Here is a 20,778-nt window from a genome sequence, read left to right as displayed (position 1 = left end):
AATGGCATTTTTCCATAGATGGTCATACAAGTGAGAACATCAGAGCTGGGATGAGAGAAGCTTTGGCTGCTTCAATGAGAGACGAGAAGTCTGAATAAAAACAGAAAATGTCTCTGAACAAGTGGACCAGGCTGTAGGGCTTTATCCTCAGACTGAACACTTTATTTACCAAGATGTTTTACTTTTCCTGTTTTGGAATACAGCTGTTTAATAACTGTTAGTTTTAAAAGCCATAAAGGCAGGCTAATTTCAACCTGAAGGGAACACCACCTCACCACAGAGCCCTGGACTGATAAACGATGGCGATATATTTTTCACAGGTCTATGGAAGCAATTTGTTTGTTTGTTAGATTTTTTTTACAAATGTAAAGCAATCAAAAATGTCTGCAAAAATGCACAGTGGAGTGAAATATCTATTTTGGATTATGATAAAAGAGTTAGTTTTACACTAAACTCCCACAAATTATATTCTCTGGGAATGAAAAGCTTTTATAGTTTTTTTCAAAAGGAAGGCATGCAGAAACTATTATTGATTTTATTTTGAAATACTCTATGCTTAGAACACAAACAGCTTAAAAAGCACTTTATTGTTCACAGTAAAAATACATGTAATATTTAAAGTGTTCTTTGTCCCTCTTCAAAAATGCTTTGAAAAAGGATAGACCGATCGACCGAGCTGCAGATTTCTGCAAGAAGCTGCTGAGTCACCATTCTCACAGCTGGAAGGCCATAGGCGCTCCTGGAAAAGCCTAGAAGTATCTCAGATGACCATCCCAAACCATGTATCAAAATGCCAACCAAGATGGGGTCCAGACAGATGATGATCAGCAGGATACTAAAGCAGCAGAAGTCTTTGGTTCAGTTCCTGTCTACAGACAAGAAGGTGCAGCATCTGATTCCAAGGCAGTAACCACCTGAAACTGTTTGCAAACTAATAATACAACTAAAGAGCAACTGTCCTTTATCAGTTTATAGTTTCTTATCTTTCCATAAGCTAACACAAAACCAGCTGTCTGAACTATGAGCAATACAAGTTTTCTAAATGCTTCAAATTGACATCAGTCCCTGAGCTGCATAGATCATAGATGAGTTAATGGACCAGAGATCACATCAACACTGCATCACCTGTCTCACCTTGAAGCTTTAATAGACAAAACAATGGTTCATTTCAGTCTCATGTTAGAGTCAGTTAGTGACTGCTGTCACACAGACCCACATGGATTCATGTCAGATTTATTGTATTTAATCTCTCATATTCAAAAACATGGCAGCATGCACCACTGTTCAAAAATGTGGGGTCATTCTAACAATTCTATGTTGTCCATTAAACTCCCTCTTTTATCCATGTGCTAACATAACTGCACAAGGGTTTTCTAACCATCAGTGAGCCTTTCAACACCATTAGCTAACACAATGTAGCATTAGAACACAGGAGTGATGGTTGATGGAAATGTTCCTCTGTACCCCTATGGAGATATTCCATTAGAAATCAGACGTTTACAGATAGAACAGTCATTTACCACATTAACTATGTCTACACTGGATTTATCATTCATTTAATGCTATCTTCATTGAAAAAAAAATGTTTTTTAAAAAAAATGAGATCATAAGTGACACCAAACGTTTGAACAGTAGTGTATAATCTGTCTATTCTAATAAAGGACATTCTATTCTTTTATGCATTATAAATGTATCATTCATTAGTGTGACCTGCATAATATTTCTGTAACTAATAATTAGTCACCTTTTTAACAGCTAATAAAAAGGCTTCTCTTAAACATTTAGAAGCCAGCAGCTGGTCATGTGTTGGTAAAGGTGACTTTGTGCTGAGTGGGCCTCCTCAGTACACTCCAGCTGTGGATCTCCATAGAAGTTGTGCTTAAACTCCCGGTCCTGGCTTTCCATTCCATTTAACTTGATCGGTTCATTAGGAAAATGAAATGGGGAACCCTAATGAGGACTTTTTAATGAGGGAGATCAAATCACTTCTATGAGCTCAGCATTTAATTAGTGAAAGAAAAGCGGGCAAGCTGAAGGCTTAGAAAGGGTGACGAAGGCGGAAGCAATGTGCTCTCAGTGCAGTGTTTAGTTCACAACAGGAACTGACAATTTTATTCATTTTCAAGCCACTTTTTAACCACTAGCTGGCAACTACATCAGCTCAAAGCATGGCCATTATTTGACACCGCCATGACACCACTCAGCTCTCCATCCAGGTGTGATCTGACCTATCTGATGATTAAGTCTCGACACTTCCTAGAGTTCATCATCACAATGCATGCCGCTGCTATAGACCACAAGTACAGTGCAAGAACCTCACATTTTCTTCTGCAGAATTCCACCACAGTCATTAGTCGTGCAATGACACTCCAGTGTGGCCATGATCTCACTGGAATGAAAACACAGTCATGAAAGTGAGTGGAACTCGATGAAAGATGAGCAGCGATGGTGATCAAAATGTTTAGCAGCAGGGTTGACCATTCAGCCTCTCTGGAATAACTTCCAGATCCTCTCAGTTTTGTTACATGTAAAGCATTTCTCCAGTCTAATAGTTATACTGAATACACCAATATATTATAAAAACAAACTTCCAGTGCTCCAGACTGGGCTCTGCCAGTTCTCTATTAAATCCAAGAGGGCTCAGCGATGGAACAGTTACATTCAAATTGCTTTTCAGTCCACTTCTCTCATGAAATTCAAATAAAAGCTCAGGACCTACGTGATGAAAACAAACAGAACTCTCCCAACAGATCATCTCTCACTATCACTGACTTCTCATTGCTAAAAGAGGTTGAATGAACACAAGTCTTGGTTCTCTGATGTATGTGGGCAGCTGCTGCATTTTTATTTTATTCAGCTTCAAATTTGTCTTTTTGAATGTAAACCTGATTAACAATTCTTACTAGTGTTAAAGCTACCAAGCCAGAAGCACAACCAGTCTCTGGAAAGCTAGTTGACGTGTAGCTGGCTAATCAGGCAGTTACTAATGATTTGTTTCTGGAAAATGGTAGGGCTACAAATGTCCACAACAGTCTAGGAATGTTAAGACTGACAGCTGTGCAGAGAGGATCAGGGTGTGTTGTACCAAACATGAGGTGAGATATTGATCCCACATCTCCACCATAGACTGTGTATTAAAGATGCACGTAGCCACCACAGCTTCTCAGCCTTCAAAACATATACAAAATTACTTATGAGGTCGGAATTTTGTAATTGAAACTGTGTAGACTCACTAAATAAAATCACTGACTTGATGCTTTCTAAATGAGAGTCAATAAGAGTTAGAACGGACAGCGAGAGAAGAAGGGAGAGCTGGGTGGAGCTACACCAGATTCTAGTAAAGCCAACAACTCCAACATGCAAACTCCATGCAGAAAGAGACGACTGTGCTTACCACCAAGCCATTGTGCAGCCCCAATGTATGAAATAATTAGGATCAATAAAACTTGTTGAATGAGAAGCTGTGTCCAAACTGTTCACTGTATGTACACTATGTATAACAAAATAAATGAGGCTGAGGTGGAGAGCACATCTGTGGGGTAAACTAAATGACACTCACCTGACAATGATGAAGGTTTTGTTCCTGGGATACTTTTTATAGACAGTGTAATCCACTTTGGCCTAGATATAATTGTCATGGCAACAGGATCATTTCAACACTAGGCAGAACAGTAGAAACAGTCTGCAGCACTTCATCAGTCCTTCTGTTTCACTGTGTAGGGCAGGTTTTCATGTAATCACTTCATTTATTCACTTATTTCTTGTCCTTACTCACAGTTTAAGCATATTGTCTAGAAAACTTCCGGTTGAGGTATGAGGCAAGATGGCGACGAGGCGCTGAACTCCGAACAAACCCCCTACTCTTTTGTATATTTAGTAACTCCTACCAACAGTTTTATTTGGAGGTGCGCCCTTACTTATTTTTTAACTATGTCATCGAGAAGAGACCAAGGTCTGATGAGAAAACAAGATGCACGCAACAGCAAACAGCCCCAACCCGCAGAGCTAACAGAGGAGCTAGCTATGCTAATTAAGCAAACACTGGCAGGCGAGATGACAGCTTTCAACAAAAATGTCACCAAACTGATTGAAGAGTCCATCAAAGAATCCCTGGCACCCATTGAGAAAACCCTGACCAAAAATAGTGGCATTTTGCAGTCACTGAATGAACAAATGGACGCTCATGCTAAGTTCACTATCGCGCTTGGCAAAGTGGATAGCATACAAGCTAACCTAAAAAAGAATGAGACCGACACAGCGCACTGTATGAAGGAAATTGCAAAGCTGCATGAGGAGTTGATTACACAGGAAGATCGAAGTAGGAGAAACAGTCTGCGGCTGATTAATCTGCCAACACGGGCTGAAGGCGATGACCCCCCAGGATACATTCAGAAGATGCTACCCACCTGGATTCCATCACTTGGGGGCTCCTGAGCCTCACAGGTGGAAATCGACATTGCTAATCGGATCTACTCAAATAACACTTCGAAGCCCCAGACCATGATTCTCTGTCTCCTGTGCTACACAGACAGGCAGGCTATACTGGATGGAGCAAGAAAGGCCAGACCAGCTCTTCCCGATGGCACTCCACTGTGGTTCTATCCGGACTACAGCACAGAGACGAGTCGGAAGCGGCGAGGACTCAACGACATTCAGGCTAAACTTCACAGGAGAGGAGTGGAGACATTCCTGATTTACCCAGCCATTTTGAAGGTGAAATACAACGGCAAGAAGATGTCATTTGAAACAAGCTGAGGATGCTCTGACCACACTGCGGCGGGAGGAAGAAGAGGACGAGGAGGATCAGCATGGTGACTCTGATTCTGGGTGAAAGGATTTACTGCCAGGATTCAGATTTGGAAATGCTTGTCAGAGACAATGATGTAAAGTTGGGGATATAAACATTGGGACTATTTCTGTTACCAATTATGCTTAAGGTCACACAGCTTCTATTTTAAATTTTCAGTATTATTATTATTGTTATTTTTGTTATTAATATTTTAATTATTATTATTTCAATAAAGGAGCATTCTTATTTTATAGCATTTGTAAAGGAACAACGGAAGTACATAAGTTGTTAATTAGGGGGGGGGGGGGGGGGTCAGAGTGCCATCATCAGTAATGAGAAGAATAATACTGATACTTATAAACCGAAATGTTTCAACATAATGTCCCAGATAGCAAACTATGGGTGAATCAATGTTGAATCTATGTTGAGACCTAACGTAGAAATTATACAGAAAGCGCAAGGTTGATAAAATGTTGAGTCAACGTTTGCTTTTCAACCATAAATCACACTTTACCCAGATAACAAAAGATGTTAAATCAATGTTGAATTAGGGTTAAGAAGGTTGAATTGTGGTTACGGTTGAAGACTGATGGTTGGATCAACGTTGATTCAACAACATTTTGTCAACATTGAAGTTTGTGTTTAAAAGCTACCATTGAATCTACGTTGTATTTTGGTTTAATTAAAATGTTTGACAGGTCAATGTTTAATTAATGTTGAATCTATGTTTGCAAACATGTAATCTATGTAAGCAAACGTTGACTCAACATTTTATCAACCTTGCGCTTTCTGTATAATTTCTACGTTAGGTCTCAACATAGATTCAACATTGATTCACCCATAGTTTGCTATCTGGGGTCTCTTAATGTTAAAGGCTTATATTACCCCTATAAAAGATCCAAGACTTTAGATTTTCTAAATAGAAAGAAAGTTGATTGCTGTTTTCAGAAATTAACATTCCTGAAACAGCAATGTTTCAGGAAACCCATTTGTACGATGACGGAATTAGAATGCAAAATCAATTGTACAAACCAGTTGCTTGGTCAGCCGATGGCACGGTAACAAGAAGAGTCTTAATAATTATGAGGCGAAATTTGAATGTGTCAATTGAGAAATCGGGTTCAGATGAAGCAGGTAGAATGGCATATTGTTGCACATCTGCCCAGGGCAAAAAGGTGGCATTTGTTAGTATGCACCAAATACTTTTGAAAGTGATTTTTTTCTTGTCAATAACTCGAAAATTGTTGATGTTTTATGACTTATTCTTCTTTTCCTTTCAGCTTTTCCCTTCAGGGGTCTCCACAGTGAATCAGTTGCCTCCATCTAACCCTGTCTGCTGCATCCTCTTCTCTCACACCAACTACCTTCATGTCCTCTTTAACCACATCCATAAACCTCCTCTTTGGTCTTCCTCTAGGCCTCCTGCCTGGCAGTGGGAAACTCAGCATCCTTCTACCAATATATTCACTCTCTCTCCTCTGGACATGTCTGAACCATCTCAGTCTGGCCTCTCTGACTTTATCTCCAAAGCCTCTTACATGTGCTGTCCCTCTGATGTTCTCATTCCTGATCCTATCCATCCTGGTCACTCCCAAAGAGAACCTCAGCATCTTCAGTTCTGCTACCTCCAGCTCTGCCTCCTGTCTTTTCCTCAGGGACACTGTCTCCAGACCAAACAACATGGCTGGTCTCACCACAGTTTTGTAAACCTTTCCTTTCATTTTAGCTGAAACTCTTCTATCACACATCACACCTGACACTTTTCTCCAGCCGTTCCAGCCTGCCTGTACACGCTTCTTCACCTCTTTTCCACACTCTCCATTGCTCTGGACTGTTGACCCTAAGTACTTAAAATCCTCCACCTTCTTGATCTCTTCTCCCTGTAACCTCACTCTTCCACTTGGGTCCCTCTCATTCACACACAGATGCTCCGTCTTGCTGCGGCTAACCTTCATTCCTCTCCTTTCCAGGGCAAACCTCCACTCCTCTAGCTTCTCCTCCACCTGTTCCCTGCTCTCACTCCAGATCACAATGTCATCTGCAAACATCATAGTCCATGGAGACTCCTGTCTAACCTCGTCTGTCATCCTGTCCATCACCATAGCAAACAAGAAGGGGCTCAGAGCTGATCCCTGATGTAGTCCCACCTCCACCTTGAACTCCTCTGTCACACCTACAGCACACCTCACCACTGTCTTACAGTCCTCATACATGTCCTGCACCACTCTAACATACTTCTCTGCCACTCCAGACTTCCTCATACAAAACCACAGTTCCTCTCTGGGCACCCTGTCAGAAGCTTTCTCCAGATCTACAAAGACACAATGCAGCTCCTTCTGACCTTCTCTGTACTTCTCTATCAACATCCTCAAAGCAAATATTGCATCTGTTGTACTCTTTCTTGGCATGAAACCATACTGCTGCTCACAGATGTTCTCCTCTGCCCTTAGTCTAGCTTCAACTACTCTTTCTCATAGCTTCATCATGTGGCTCATCAGCTTTATTCCTCTGTAGTTGCCACAACTCTGCACATCTCCCTTGTTCTTAAAGATGGGCACCAGCACACTTCTCCTCCATTCCTCGGGCATCTTCTCACTATCTAAGATCCTGTTGAACAACCCAGTCAGAAATTGTACTGCTACCTCTCCGAGACACTTCCATACCTCCACAGGTATATCATCAGGACCAAGTGTCTCGGAGAGGTAGCAGTAGAATGTCTGACTGCTACCTCTCCGAGACACTTCCATACCTCCACAGGTATATCATCAGGACCAAGTTCCTTTCCACTCTTCATCCTCTTCAATGCCCTCCTCACTTCATCCTTACTAATCTTTGCTACTTCCTGGTCCACAACAGTCACCTCTTCTACTCTTTGTTCTCTCTCATTTTCCTCATTCATCAACTCTTCAAAGTACTCTTTCCATCTTCCCATCACACCATTGGCACCTGTCAACACACTTCCATCCTTATCCTTTATCACCCTAACCTGCTGCACGTCCTTCCCATCTCTGTCTCTCTGCCTTGCCAACCTATACAGGTCAGTCTCTCCCTCCTTACTGTCCAACCTAGCATACAAGTCATCGTAAGCCCCTTGTTTGGCCTGATAGATGATAGAACAACTTGAACCCTGCTCCGAGACTTCTAGCTTTACTACCTTTCCACCTGGTCTCCTGGACACACAGTATGTCCATCTTCCTTCTCTGCATCCTGTCAACCAGCTCTCTACCTTTTCCTGTCATAGATCCAACATTCAAAGTCCCTACTCTCAGTCCTAGACTCTTCGTGTTCCTCTTCTCTCTCTTCCTACGAACACACCTTCCTCCCCTCCTTCTTCGACCAACAGTCGTCCATTTTCCACCGGCACCCTGTAGGTCGACAGCACCGATGGCGGTCGTTGTTAACCCGGGTCTCGACCGATCCGGTATGGAAGTCATACATTTGATTCGCATGTTTGATTTGGCCAAAGTTTTACGTCAGATGCCCTTCCTGACACAACCCTCTGTATTTATCCGGGCTTGGGACCGGCACAATAAGACACTGGCTTGTGTCCCCTTGTGGCTACATTTGATGCTTTCTGACTACCAACTATATATAGGGTCAGATATGAATGCTCAAATGAACATGGATCTTGATAAATCAACTTCATTATTCTCTAGCTCTCAAGACGCTGCCTGCAGGGCACTTAATCTTTTTATGAGGGACTTAAATTTAAAGGATGTATGGAGAATACATAATCCATCAGCAAGGGACTATACTTTCTACTCAGCTCGGCATAAAACATTTTCCCTCATTGACTATATATTAGTGTCTACTAGTCTTCTTCCTTTAGTTAGTAATATAGACATTTTGCCTAGATACATATCTGACCATCCTCCAATATTAGCTACCTTTAATTACAACATGGTAAAGAACAAAAATAGTCGATGGAGGTTCAACACTACCCTTTTGAATTGTGAGGACTTTTTGAAGCAAATACGGACTTATATGACTTACGGATTTATATGGCTAATGTTCAACAATCTCTGCCTGATGTCTTGGAGAAGCTTAAACGTTTTGGCTATCTCTCGGGATATAAAGTCAGTTTTTCTAAATCAGCCTTAATGTTAGTGAATATTGACTAACAAGCTGTATCCCTTCCATCGGAGGTAGTAACTGTTACAGAAACTATTTTCTTGGGCATTCAGATCTGTCCTAATGTAACACTGACTGAAAAAAAACCTACCTTTCTGTTCTAAAAGAAATTAAAGAAGATAGTAGTAGGTGGACACACCTGTCGACCGAATAGCTACCGTCAAAATCAGTATCTTGCCTAGAATTAATTTTTTAAGTTCTATGATTCCACTACCTCCCCTGACAGGTTATTAGCAGAAACTTGACTCTTTACTTTGGAAATACATTTGGAATGGGAAGCGTCCTGCGATTAAATGGTCAGTGTTGCAAATGAGAAGGACTGATGATGGATGTGCATGTCCCAACTTTAAACTTTATCATTGGGCTTTTGTGCTGAGAGGTCTATCTTACTGGTTAAACGATAACAACAAGGCAGCATGGACGTCCAGTTAAAGTGACATTATTGACCCATTAAGGCTGAAGGATTTTCTTTTTCTGGGACTGTCAACAAAAAATGTCATTTTCAATATGGTCCAATTCTGTCCTCTATGTTGGTGGTGTTTAGAGCAGTGGAAAGGTGTCTTAAGCGCAAACCAAACTGGTACAAATCATCACCATTGTGGAACGACAGTGATCTTCTCTCAGGGGGAAAATCATTTATAAACAAAAAGTGAAATAACAAATGCATTAAGGTATTACAGGACCTTAACGGGGAACAATCAGTTCTTTGCTTTCAGGATCTGTTATCAAAATATTACAATGAGCACTCTTATTTTTTTACTTCAGAATAAGATCTGCATGTAAAGCCTATGGAGTTCCCTGGAGATCGGAGCTGAAGGATCGCCGCATTTCTAAGTTGTTACTGGATGCTCCCAAAAGGATGGTGACATTTTTTATGATCATCTACGGAAACAGAGTGTGGTGCCTTCAGTGGGGATGAAAACATGGGAAGAGGACATTTCAGCAGACACATTTAAACCAGACTGGCAATAATCTGACACAATATCAAAGAGCTTCCAAAAACTCTAACCACCGCTATATACATCTGAAGTATTGCCATAGAGCATATCTAACTCCAGTAGTGAGGCATAGAGTGGGGGCGACACCTGATCCTTACTGCCCTTACTGTCTCCCGGTAACCATAGGCTCCTTCATTCATGTTGTATGGAATGCCCAGCAGTTCAGGAGCTCTGGGTGAAGGTGGTGAACTGCCTTAGTGCGCTAACAGGAGTCCCTCTACCAATGGACCCCGTTGTACACATTTTGGATGATGACTCTCAAATATCGCTGCACGAGAGGATGCGCAAAATCTGGTTTGCAGGTCTCACTGGGGCCAAAAAGATTATTGCTCAAAGATGGAAAACTAATGATGTATCATTCACTCATTGGTATCACTGTTTCCTGGACATTGCTCATATGGAATTATCTTCTGCAAGGATTAGCAATGCAGCATCTAATACAACTGAACTGTGGTCACAACTGATAGAAGATCTGGGGACAATATTCTCAGGAGGAAGTGTTATATAATGGTCATTATTATGTCCTGTGGTGATGGAGCGACATATCATGCACATGTACTGTAACTGGTTGATGGCGGGGTGGGGGTGGGGGGTAGAAGGAGGGAGGAAGTGAGGAGATAGTGGGAGGGAAGAAATAGGGAGCTAGAGGGAGGGGGGATAGGGGGATGGAACAGAGGGAGGGAGAATGGCAGTGTGTTAAATATGTTAAAAATGACAGAAAATCAGCAGTAATGATTTATTGTATTGCTCAATATACATGCCTCAGATCCAATATGTGATTTTCTCAATAAAAAATGGATGATAAAAAAAAACATTGAAAGGATAGAGCGTGACATGGAAAACTAAACACTTTTTAGGCTTTCTGTCTCTTTTAACATCAGGTTTTGCTGCCGTAGTTTTAATTAAACGATGCATCACTATAACCCACAGTCCTCTGCAGTGGAAGCTACATCATGTACTTCACAGTGTCAGGAACAAGGCTGAGCCACTGAGAGCAAACAGACAGCAGACAGCAGCAGCGAGGCAGGCTTGCTATTTCTTTTAATGGATTTTCCATTATGATGACAGTTCTCGTCTCCCTGCATGCAAATGTCTCTCAGAAATTCCAGCGATCACTATTTTGAGCAAACATCAAAGCTTCTGCCTTCACTTAGCTCTGAACAAGACAACTGTAATTGGTCTAAAGAGATCCAGACTAACCAAAGTGTTTTATCTCCACAAGATACACAGAAAGCACGTGTGCTGTTGCAGCTGCTAGCATGTGTTGGTATGCAGTCAGTATTTTGGTGGCCTATACAGCCCGGTCCACCACTGACACTGACAGAGCCAAGTACTACAGAGGAGGAACAGTTCATGTAGACTCACTAGTAGTGCAGCTGTCAGTCTGTAGTTTGGAAACTCATGAGTCAAGTATGACTCCAGCTAAACTAATACCTACATTGTTAGTGATGCTTGGTGTATAGCTAGATCGCAGCCGTTTAGAGTCAGACTACAGGAGCACAGAAACCTGAACATTTCAGAGCTGAGGTAATGTGTGTTAAAATACAAACCATCCATCTGAATTATTACTACAGCTGTTTAGAGGATTCAGTTTGTTAAATTAGAAAGATTCAGAAGAATAATGAACTCATGGGAGTGAAACTTTGTGTGCTTGAACAGCATCATCCATCTCTCTTTTTTTATATCTTCCTGTGCTTTTTCCAGCCTGCTGGTTTGATAAACAGCCTCTTATGAAAAGTCTGGGGTTTGGGAGGGAAGGAATGAAGAGACAGCAAAAACCACACACAAATGCATGGACAGAATGAGAGAGAGTTCTCATCTTTTAAACACGAGTAAGTCTGAAGGTTCCTATTTCATTAAGTCCTTATTATGAGCCTCTCTTGTCGGCCCTGCAACCTTCTATAATCTGTAAGCCATTACCAATGCCTAAAAATAACCGAGTTAACATGCACAGCTGCCGAGCCAACCGGCAAAATTTTAATAAACGTCATGTAACTGCCGCAACAATCAAATTTAATGGGCCTGAACCACGGCAGCAGCTTTGGCCCACAGCATAGTTTGCATAAAGGAAATGGCAAGCAAACTCAATAACAGCAGAATATTTGTGTCTTTTACATATTTAATTCCTTCCTGAACACTCTGAGAAGCATCTGTAAGGAGAGGTGATATCAGGAGACAGAGGACAGAGAAAGCAAAGCATGGTCAAAACAAGACAAAGCAGAACTCCTCTGGACCATCTGCTGGTTTGACTCCTTACATTAGACTCACTGATTCCAAACTGTTTATTGTTGAACTGTTACTGTGGTTCACTGTCATGTGTTAACATGTCCAAAACATCCATCCATCCATCATCTGCTTCATCCTCATTAGGGTCATGGGGGGTGGAGTCTATCCCAGCTGACTGAGGGTGAAGGTTCACCTGTACAGGTAACAGTCTATCACAGGGCGACACATAGAGACAAACAATCACACGCACATTCACACCTGCAGACAGTTTAGAATCACCAGTTAACCTCAGCATGTTTCTGGACTGTGGGAGGAAGCTGGAGAACCTGGAGAAAAGCCACACATGTACAGGAGAACATGGAGACCATGTACACCACTGTGCAGCCCCCCGAAACAACCATCCATTGAAAATGATGGAGGCTGTGGCCGGTCATACTGACATCGCCTGTCATCATTCCACCATGCAACTCTTGTTAATTCAACATGAGACTTTCCAAATGCATTTACTACCTCACAGTAAAATTCAGAGTAACTCATAGTTCATATATCATCTCTTCATAGAACACAAATACCTGTCCAATCAACAATTATCATTCAGAACAAAATTAAATTAGCAAAATTTTGAAGCGTGGATGATTGTGTCCCTCTGGTTTGCCACACCTCTCTGAATTCTCTGAATTCATAATATCCTCCAGTGATGTTAGTGTTATTATTGCACCTTTAATATGTCAGGAACATTGTTTATACATAATTCTGAGTTGCCACGCTACGAGACCGAGGTTGGAAACTAGCAGCAACCGAGCTGTGGGGAAGCAACTTAAGTTACTATTTTTCTTTCATTTACTTCCATAAGAAGGCTCACGCTGTACTTTGGAAATAGAGAGGTTTAGTTTACCTTTTGCTTCTTTTTTCTCTCACTTTGTTCTTAACTCTCACATTTCGATTGACGCACCGACGCGTCATTACTGCGCACTGCTGCATAATCGAACCAAGCAGGAAGATGAAGCAGTTGGAATGTCCACCTGTGGAAAGTGCAGGTTTTGAACTTTCTTCCAGTTTTTTGATCAGCCAAGTAAAACCAGAGTTATGATCAGTAATAAATGCCACATTTTTTACTGAACTCTAGCTGAGCACATTTCGTGCGTCTTTTATGCACGGTTAAACATTGAACTGTGGACTCGGTGGAGAGACCTCTCTCACTGAAAACGCTGGCAAGAAAAACAGAGAGCCATGACAATCCTTTCCTCTTGGTGGAAAGTTACGTCTGTCCTGTTGCTAGAGCAGACTTTGGGGAGTGTTGACACCGGTGATGCACGAACAAAGAAGCCTTCTGCTGGCTCTGACAACAGATCCCACGTCTATCTACCACTTTCTGAGTTGTGTTGATAGGTCGAGTAAAACCAGAGTTACGATGAATAATAAACGCTGTACTTTTGAGCGAACTTTAGGCGAGCGCGTTTCATGCATCATTGTACGATGAACGGCTTAACGGGAGATTGTGTGAAGCCTTATTTGCAGCAGACAAAACAATCTGAGACACATCAGGGGATATTTCTCTTGATTTTTTAGCTCCTTGGTTAGCAATGTGTGGAAAACAAACAGCGACTCCCCGCTGAGAGCAGAGACGCTCTGGCTGGGGCATCCGGAGACAGACGCTGTCACGATGGCCGTCTTTTATATATATGTATATATATATACATATATATATATATATGGCATGCCGTTTAGGAAATTATATATTGAATGAAAGTTAATATATATTGAATGAAACTTGATATATATTGAATGAAAGTCGATATATATATAATGAAGTCGATATATATATATATATATATATAATGTTCAGATTTTCATTCAATATATTCCGATTTTCATTCAATATATTCGTACTTTCATTCAATATATATCGACTTTCATTATATATATATTTGTACTTTCATTCAATATATTCCGACTTTCATTATATACACACGTGGACAAAATTGTTGGTACCCCTCAGTTAAAGAAGGAAAAACCCACAATTCTCACTGAAATCACTTGAAACTCACAAAAGTAACAATAAATAAAAATTTATTGAAAATTAAATAATCAAAATCAGCCATCACTTTTGAATTGTTGATTAACATAATTATTTAAAAAAACAAACTAATGAAACAGGCCTGGACAAAAATGATGGTACCTCTATAAAAGATTGAAAACTATTTGACCAGAGTGACATGATTAACTCAGGTGTGTCATTTAATTGACATCACAGGTGTTTCCAAACTCATAGTCAGTCAGTCTGCCTATTTAAAGGGAGACAAGTAGTCACCCTGCTGTTTGGTGAAAAGGTGTGTACCACACTGAACATGGACAACAGAAAGCGAAGGAGAGAATTGTCCCAGGACATCCGAAAAAAATGATAGACAAACATCTTAAAGGTAAAGGCTATAAGACCATCTCTAAACAGCTTGAAGTTCCTGTGACAACAGTGGCTCATATTATTCAGAAGTTCAAGACCCACGGGACAGTAGCCAACCTCCCTGGACGTGGCCGCAAGAGGAAAATTGATGACAAATTGAAGAGACGGATCGTTGGAATTGTATCCAAAGAGCCCAGAGCAACCTCCAAAGAAATTAAAGGTGAACTCCAAGGCCAAGGTACATCAGTGTCAGATCGCACCATTCGTCGTTGTTTGAGCCAAAGTGGACTTCATGGGAGACGACCAAGGAGGACACCACTGCTGAAAAAAACTCATAAAAAGTGAGACTGGAATTTGCAAAAATGCATGTTGACAAGCCACAAAGCTTCTGGGAGAATGTCCTTTGGACAGATGAGACCAAACTGGAGCTTTTTGGTAAGGCACATCAACTCTATGTTCATAGACTCAAAAACCAAGCATACGAAGAAAAGAACACTGTCCCTACGGTGAAACATGGAGGAGGCTCAGTAATGTTTTGGGGCTGCTTTGCTGCATCTGGCACAGGGTGTCTTGAAAGTGTGCAAGGTACGATGAAATCTGAAGACTATCAAGGCATTCTGGAGAGAAATGTGCTGCCTAGTGTCAGAAAGCTTGGTCTCAGTCGCAGGTCATGGGTCTTCCAACAGGACAACGATCCAAAACACACAGCCAAAAACACCCAAGAATGGCTGAGAGAAAAGCGTTGGACTATTCTAAAGTGGCCTTCTATGAGCCCAGATCTGAATCCCATTGAACATATGTGGAAGGAGCTGAAACATGCCATTTGGAGAAGACACCCATCAAACCTGAGACAACTGGAGCTGTTTGCTCATGAGGAGTGGGCCAAAATACCTGTTGACAGCTGCAGAACGCTCACTGACAAATACAGAAATCGTTTAATTGCAGTGATTGCCTCAAAAGGTTGTGCAACAAAATATTAAGTTATGGGTACCATCATTTTTGTCCAGCCCTATTTCATTAGTTTGTTTTTTTAAATAATTATGTTAATCAACAATTCAAAAGTGATGGCTGATTTTGATTATTTAATTTTCAATAAATTTTTATTTATTGTTACTTTTGTGAGTTTCAAGTGATTTCAGTGAGAATTGTGGGTTTTTCCTTCTTTAACTGAGGGGTACCAACAATTTTGTCCACGTGTGTATATATTCGTACTTTCATTCAATATATATCAAATCTTTTTTCCTACCGAGCCCCGGAAGGGACATGTCCGTATGGCAAAGCGACAATGAAGGACACTCACCCGGACGAGAATTTTATTGAGTTTTATTTTGAAATCGGCCTGAAATACACAGACATTCAAGCAGTGCGATGCGCTAAGAGTCTGCCATGCAGACCAGCGATCCTGATAATGGTAAGTTTTATTTCTCCAACATCCTGCTGTTATCCTACTATGAATACGCTAGCTACAACAGTCCCACATCAGTATTATGAACGTTCCGCCAGCTAACGCGGTCCGGACACCGGATCACTGATTAGAGGTTGGCGTTGAACTATTGTTTGCCAGCCAGTTAGCCGCTGGTAAGCTAACAAGCTATGAAACAACTCCTTATAAAACCGGAGGAAAGCAGCAGCAATATTTCAGTCCAAGACCTGTATTCAGAACCTCCCACGCTGTTACACAATGACCCATTAATCATATTACTGAACTATATGGTTATCATTGAAATTTCCCTTGAAGAACCAGTGAACTCTTTGCGAACACATTTTAATTTATGTGTTGATTATGTTTTGTATCAGTAATACAAGTCTAAAAAACTGATTCAAATGATCAAGTTAACACAATGAAGTAAAGAGTACTGGTAATCTGCAGCTATTTTCATAATTTCAAGGTAAAATTCTGATGTGTGATTTTCCAGCTTTGCAGATGTGGAAATCCAATGCACTGATTTCTTATACACAGATGCTTTTGGTGTTTTTTGTTGTAAAATAAAACAAGGCATTTATCACTGTTGGAAATGATTACAGGTATTATTTGTAACACTTTCTAACATTGTATGGACAAAGCAATAAATCAGTTAATGGATAAAATCATTTGTATTACAGATGCTATCAACAGCATGTCTTGTTCATTTTATTTAGTTGTCGGCCTTGGATGATGAGGTCCAGTTACCAGGAGCACTAGTCTGCAGCTTACTGGTTCCGTCCTGCAGCTCCTCCACGCCGTCCTCCTCTCTACAGACCAAATCAAGTAAGATCTGTTTAGACTATGCAGACATCAACATGATCAGTATGTTATCTTTTGACCCATCCTAAAATCACAAAATAGAACATTTACTTTAAGTTAACTGTGTTTATGAAATAGAAAATAATTACTGACAACTAGTACTTTTTGGTGCTTTTATGCAGGAAAAGGGAACCAGGAAGCTGCTGTGGATCCTCTGCAGTATCTGGAGAGGTCAGAGGAACGGTTCTTGGAACAGATCAGAAGACACCAAGACGTGACCTCTGCCATGCTCCAGAACATCCAGAAGATGAATGAAAACCTTGGTTGCACTGATGGGACGCATGGTGTCGGTGCTGGAGCAACTGTCCCAGAATTAAACTGCATTGTTGACTATTGGCTTTTCTAGAAAATAAATCTTTTTTAGTACTTCACCTGTTTTGTATTTTACTCATGCACTTTGGGTGAATAAACAGAAATTTGTGATGAGATGCAAATTTTGTCTATAATCTACAGAGACTTTATTCAGTGTTCAGTGCACACTTTTGTTACACACATTTTGACAGATAAGCAGTTGTGCTTTTCAAGCAGATTTTAGTCAGAAACATCAGTAGCATATATTGTTGTTTTTTTACTGTTACACCAATCTAGGTAGATAAACTGCACTACTGCAGCAGACATATTATTGAAATGTGCTTCTATTATGTGTCTACATACACTGCTCACAAATAGTTATTCAACTTTTGGGTGAAATTGATGGAAAATATAAAAAGTGCATGCTGTAGTGATATATCATAAAAGTAGGGTATTTAACTAGAAACATGCAATAGTGATTTCCTCATCTCAAAAAAATGTATTGAATCAAAAGCTAACAACAGTGGAGGGTATGTCACAATAAAAATGTCTCAGTTTGGACAGAACAGCAGCCTTCAGCTGAAATCCAGTACAATTGTGTCCCACCAGTGGCGTGATCATGGATGTGTCCAGGCAGCAGCTGACCTCTGCCTCGTAATTAGCCTTAAGACCAGCTATAAAGATAAACATAGATATTATCATTATCATCAACATATGGTGCATGTGTTTAACCTTTAAGCTATGTAGGGATGCAAATGTAGTCGAAGCTAAGTAGCTAAGCTAATGCTAACACGTTCAGTGTTCAGAATCAAAACATCTCTAAAAATTACCTGTTTTCTCAAACGTAGTTGCCGTTCCCTGTGACAACCATGAAGACAGATAGATAATCACAGAAGAGCTCATGTGAAGAGCAAATGTCCAATAAGGTTCCTGTTTTTGTTTGCCATGTCCTTCCAGGGCTCAGTAGGAAAAAGTCTGAATATATGGAATGAAACTTTGAATAGATGGAATGAAAATCTGAACATTCTATATTCCGACTTTCATTATATATATATCAACTTTCATTCAATATATAATTTCCTAAACGGCATGCCATATATATATATATATATATATATATATACACACGTGGACAAAATTGTTGGTACCCCTCAGTTAAAGAAGGAAAAACCCACAATTCTCACTGAAATCACTTGAAACTCACAAAAGTAACAATAAATAAAAATTTATTGAAAATTAAATAATCAAAATCAGCCATCACTTTTGAATTGTTGATTAACATAATTATTTAAAAAAACAAACTAATGAAATAGGGCTGGACAAAAATGATGGTACCCATAACTTAATATTTTGTTGCACAACCTTTTGAGGCAATCACTGCAATTAAACGATTTCTGTATTTGTCAATGAGCGTTCTGCAGCTGTCAACAGGTATTTTGGCCCACTCCTCATGAGCAAACAGCTCCAGTTGTCTCAGGTTTGATGGGTGTCTTCTCCAAATGGCATGTTTCAGCTCCTTCCACATATGTTCAATGGGATTCAGATCTGGGCTCATAGAAGGCCACTTTAGAATAGTCCAACGCTTTTCTCTCAGCCATTCTTGGGTGTTTTTGGCTGTGTGTTTTGGATGGTTGTCCTGTTGGAAGACCCATGACCTGCGACTGAGACCAAGCTTTCTGACACGAGGCAGCACATTTCTCTCCAGAATGCCTTGATAGTCTTCAGATTTCATCGTACCTTGCACACTTTCAAGACACCCTGTGCCAGATGCAGCAAAGCAGCCCCAAAACATTACTGAGCCTCCTCCATGTTTCACCGTAGGGACAGTGTTCTTTTCTTCGTATGCTTGGTTTTTGAGTCTATGAACATAGAGTTGATGTGCCTTACCAAAAAGCTCCAGTTTGGTCTCATCTGTCCAAAGGACATTCTCCCAGAAGCTTTGTGGCTTGTCAACATGCATTTTTGCAAATTCCAGTCTCGCTTTTTTATGAGTTTTTTCAGCAGTGGTGTCCTCCTTGGTCGTCTCCCATGAAGTCCACTTTGGCTCAAACAACGACGAATGGTGCGATCTGACACTGATGTACCTTAGCCTTGGAGTTCACCTTTAATTTCTTTGGAGGTTGCTCTGGGCTCTTTGGATACAATTCCAACGATCCGTCTCTTCAATTTGTCATCAATTTTCCTCTTGCGGCCACGTCCAGGGAGGTTGGCTACTGTCCCGTGGGTCTTGAACTTCTGAATAATATGAGCCACTGTTGTCACAGGAACTTCAAGCTGTTTAGAGATGGTCTTATAGCCTTTACCTTTAAGATGTTTGTCTATCATTTTTTTTCGGATGTCCTGGGACAATTCTCTCCTTCGCTTTCTGTTGTCCATGTTCAGTGTGGTACACACCTTTTCACCAAACAGCAGGGTGACTACTTGTCTCCCTTTAAATAGGCAGACTGACTGATTATGAGTTTGGAAACACCTGTGATGTCAATTAAATGACACACCTGAGTTAATCATGTCACTCTGGTCAAATAGTTTTCAATCTTTTATAGAGGTACCATCATTTTTGTCCAGGCCTGTTTCATTAGTTTGTTTTTTTAAATAATTATGTTAATCAACAATTCAAAAGTAATGGCTGTTTTTGATTATTTAATTTTCAATACATTTTTATTTATTGTTACTTTTGTGAGTTTCAAGTGATTTCAGTGAGAATTGTGGGTTTTTCCTTCTTTAACTGAGGGGTACCAACAATTTTGTCCACGTGTGTATATATACATATATACACACACACACACACACACACATACACTTGACATTTTCAAATTGGAATGTCCACAGTGTAAACAATCCAGTCAAAAGAGGAACCATATGTAACCCAGATGTCTACATATTTTGGCTTAAATGACATTCCTGAAACCTCTCCCTCAATTCTTTGGGAAGCTCTTAAAGCTTATCTTAGAGGCTGTGTGATCTCATTTGAAACCTCAAGAAGAAAGGAAAACACGGCCAGGTTGAAAGAGTTAGAACATCAAGTCAAAGTACTGGATAAAGAAAATGTCCAATCTCCATCAACTACACTGTACAAAAAATTGCATCACTAAAATATGAATACAGCAATATAATGTCAGCAAAAATAAGTAAAACCTTCCTTTATGCCAAGCAACAATATTTTGAATTCAGTGACAAGCCACAAAATCTCTTAGTCGGAGAGCTTAGAAATTGGAAGGTAAACAGACAATACACAAAATCAAAACTAGAGATAATACAGCATTCAGTAAGCCAAGAGTTATCAATGATAGGTTCCTTGAACTCTACACCGAACTGTACACCTCAAAGAGCTCAGCCACAACTGCAACGATGAATGCATTTTTAGATGAATGTATTCTTCAAAAACTAAGCGAAGAGGACTGTGCAACTCTCAATTTTGAGATCAGTGTCAAAGAAGTCCAGAGAGCTATTATAGCACCAAAAAATAATAAAATGCCTGGTCCAGATGGAATGTCAGCTGAATTGTATAAAAATTTCAACCAAACCATATCCCCCTATCTGCTAAGACTCCATGAACATGCCCAGTCAATCAATACTCTGACTGAGGCAGTCATTACAGTCATTCACGAAAAAGAAAAAGACCCACAAGAAGGTTCATACTGATCAGACAGGCTTCATT

The 20,778-nt window shown here is 40.4% G+C and overlaps 2 long non-coding RNA genes across 2 annotated transcripts in view; one reads left to right on the top strand and one right to left on the bottom strand.

The window, feature by feature from the left end:
- LOC127535684 (uncharacterized) overlaps window positions 1–5,638 on the top strand; it is a 180,874-nt gene extending 175,236 nt beyond the window's left edge. Inside the window, exon 3 of the long non-coding RNA XR_007944537.1 lies at window positions 5,488–5,638. This is a non-coding gene — a long non-coding RNA (uncharacterized LOC127535684). The remainder of the gene's footprint in view (window positions 1–5,487) is intronic.
- Window positions 1–19,854, bottom strand: part of LOC127535694 (uncharacterized) — a 58,611-nt gene extending 38,757 nt beyond the window's left edge. Inside the window, exon 1 of the long non-coding RNA XR_007944550.1 lies at window positions 19,205–19,854. This is a non-coding gene — a long non-coding RNA (uncharacterized LOC127535694). The remainder of the gene's footprint in view (window positions 1–19,204) is intronic.
- Window positions 19,855–20,778: the final 924 nt, after the last annotated feature.

This window comes from Acanthochromis polyacanthus, chromosome 10 (genome assembly GCF_021347895.1).
Source record: "Acanthochromis polyacanthus isolate Apoly-LR-REF ecotype Palm Island chromosome 10, KAUST_Apoly_ChrSc, whole genome shotgun sequence".
NCBI lineage: Eukaryota > Metazoa > Chordata > Actinopteri > Pomacentridae > Acanthochromis > Acanthochromis polyacanthus.
This window is presented reverse-complemented; position numbering and strand designations above follow the sequence as displayed.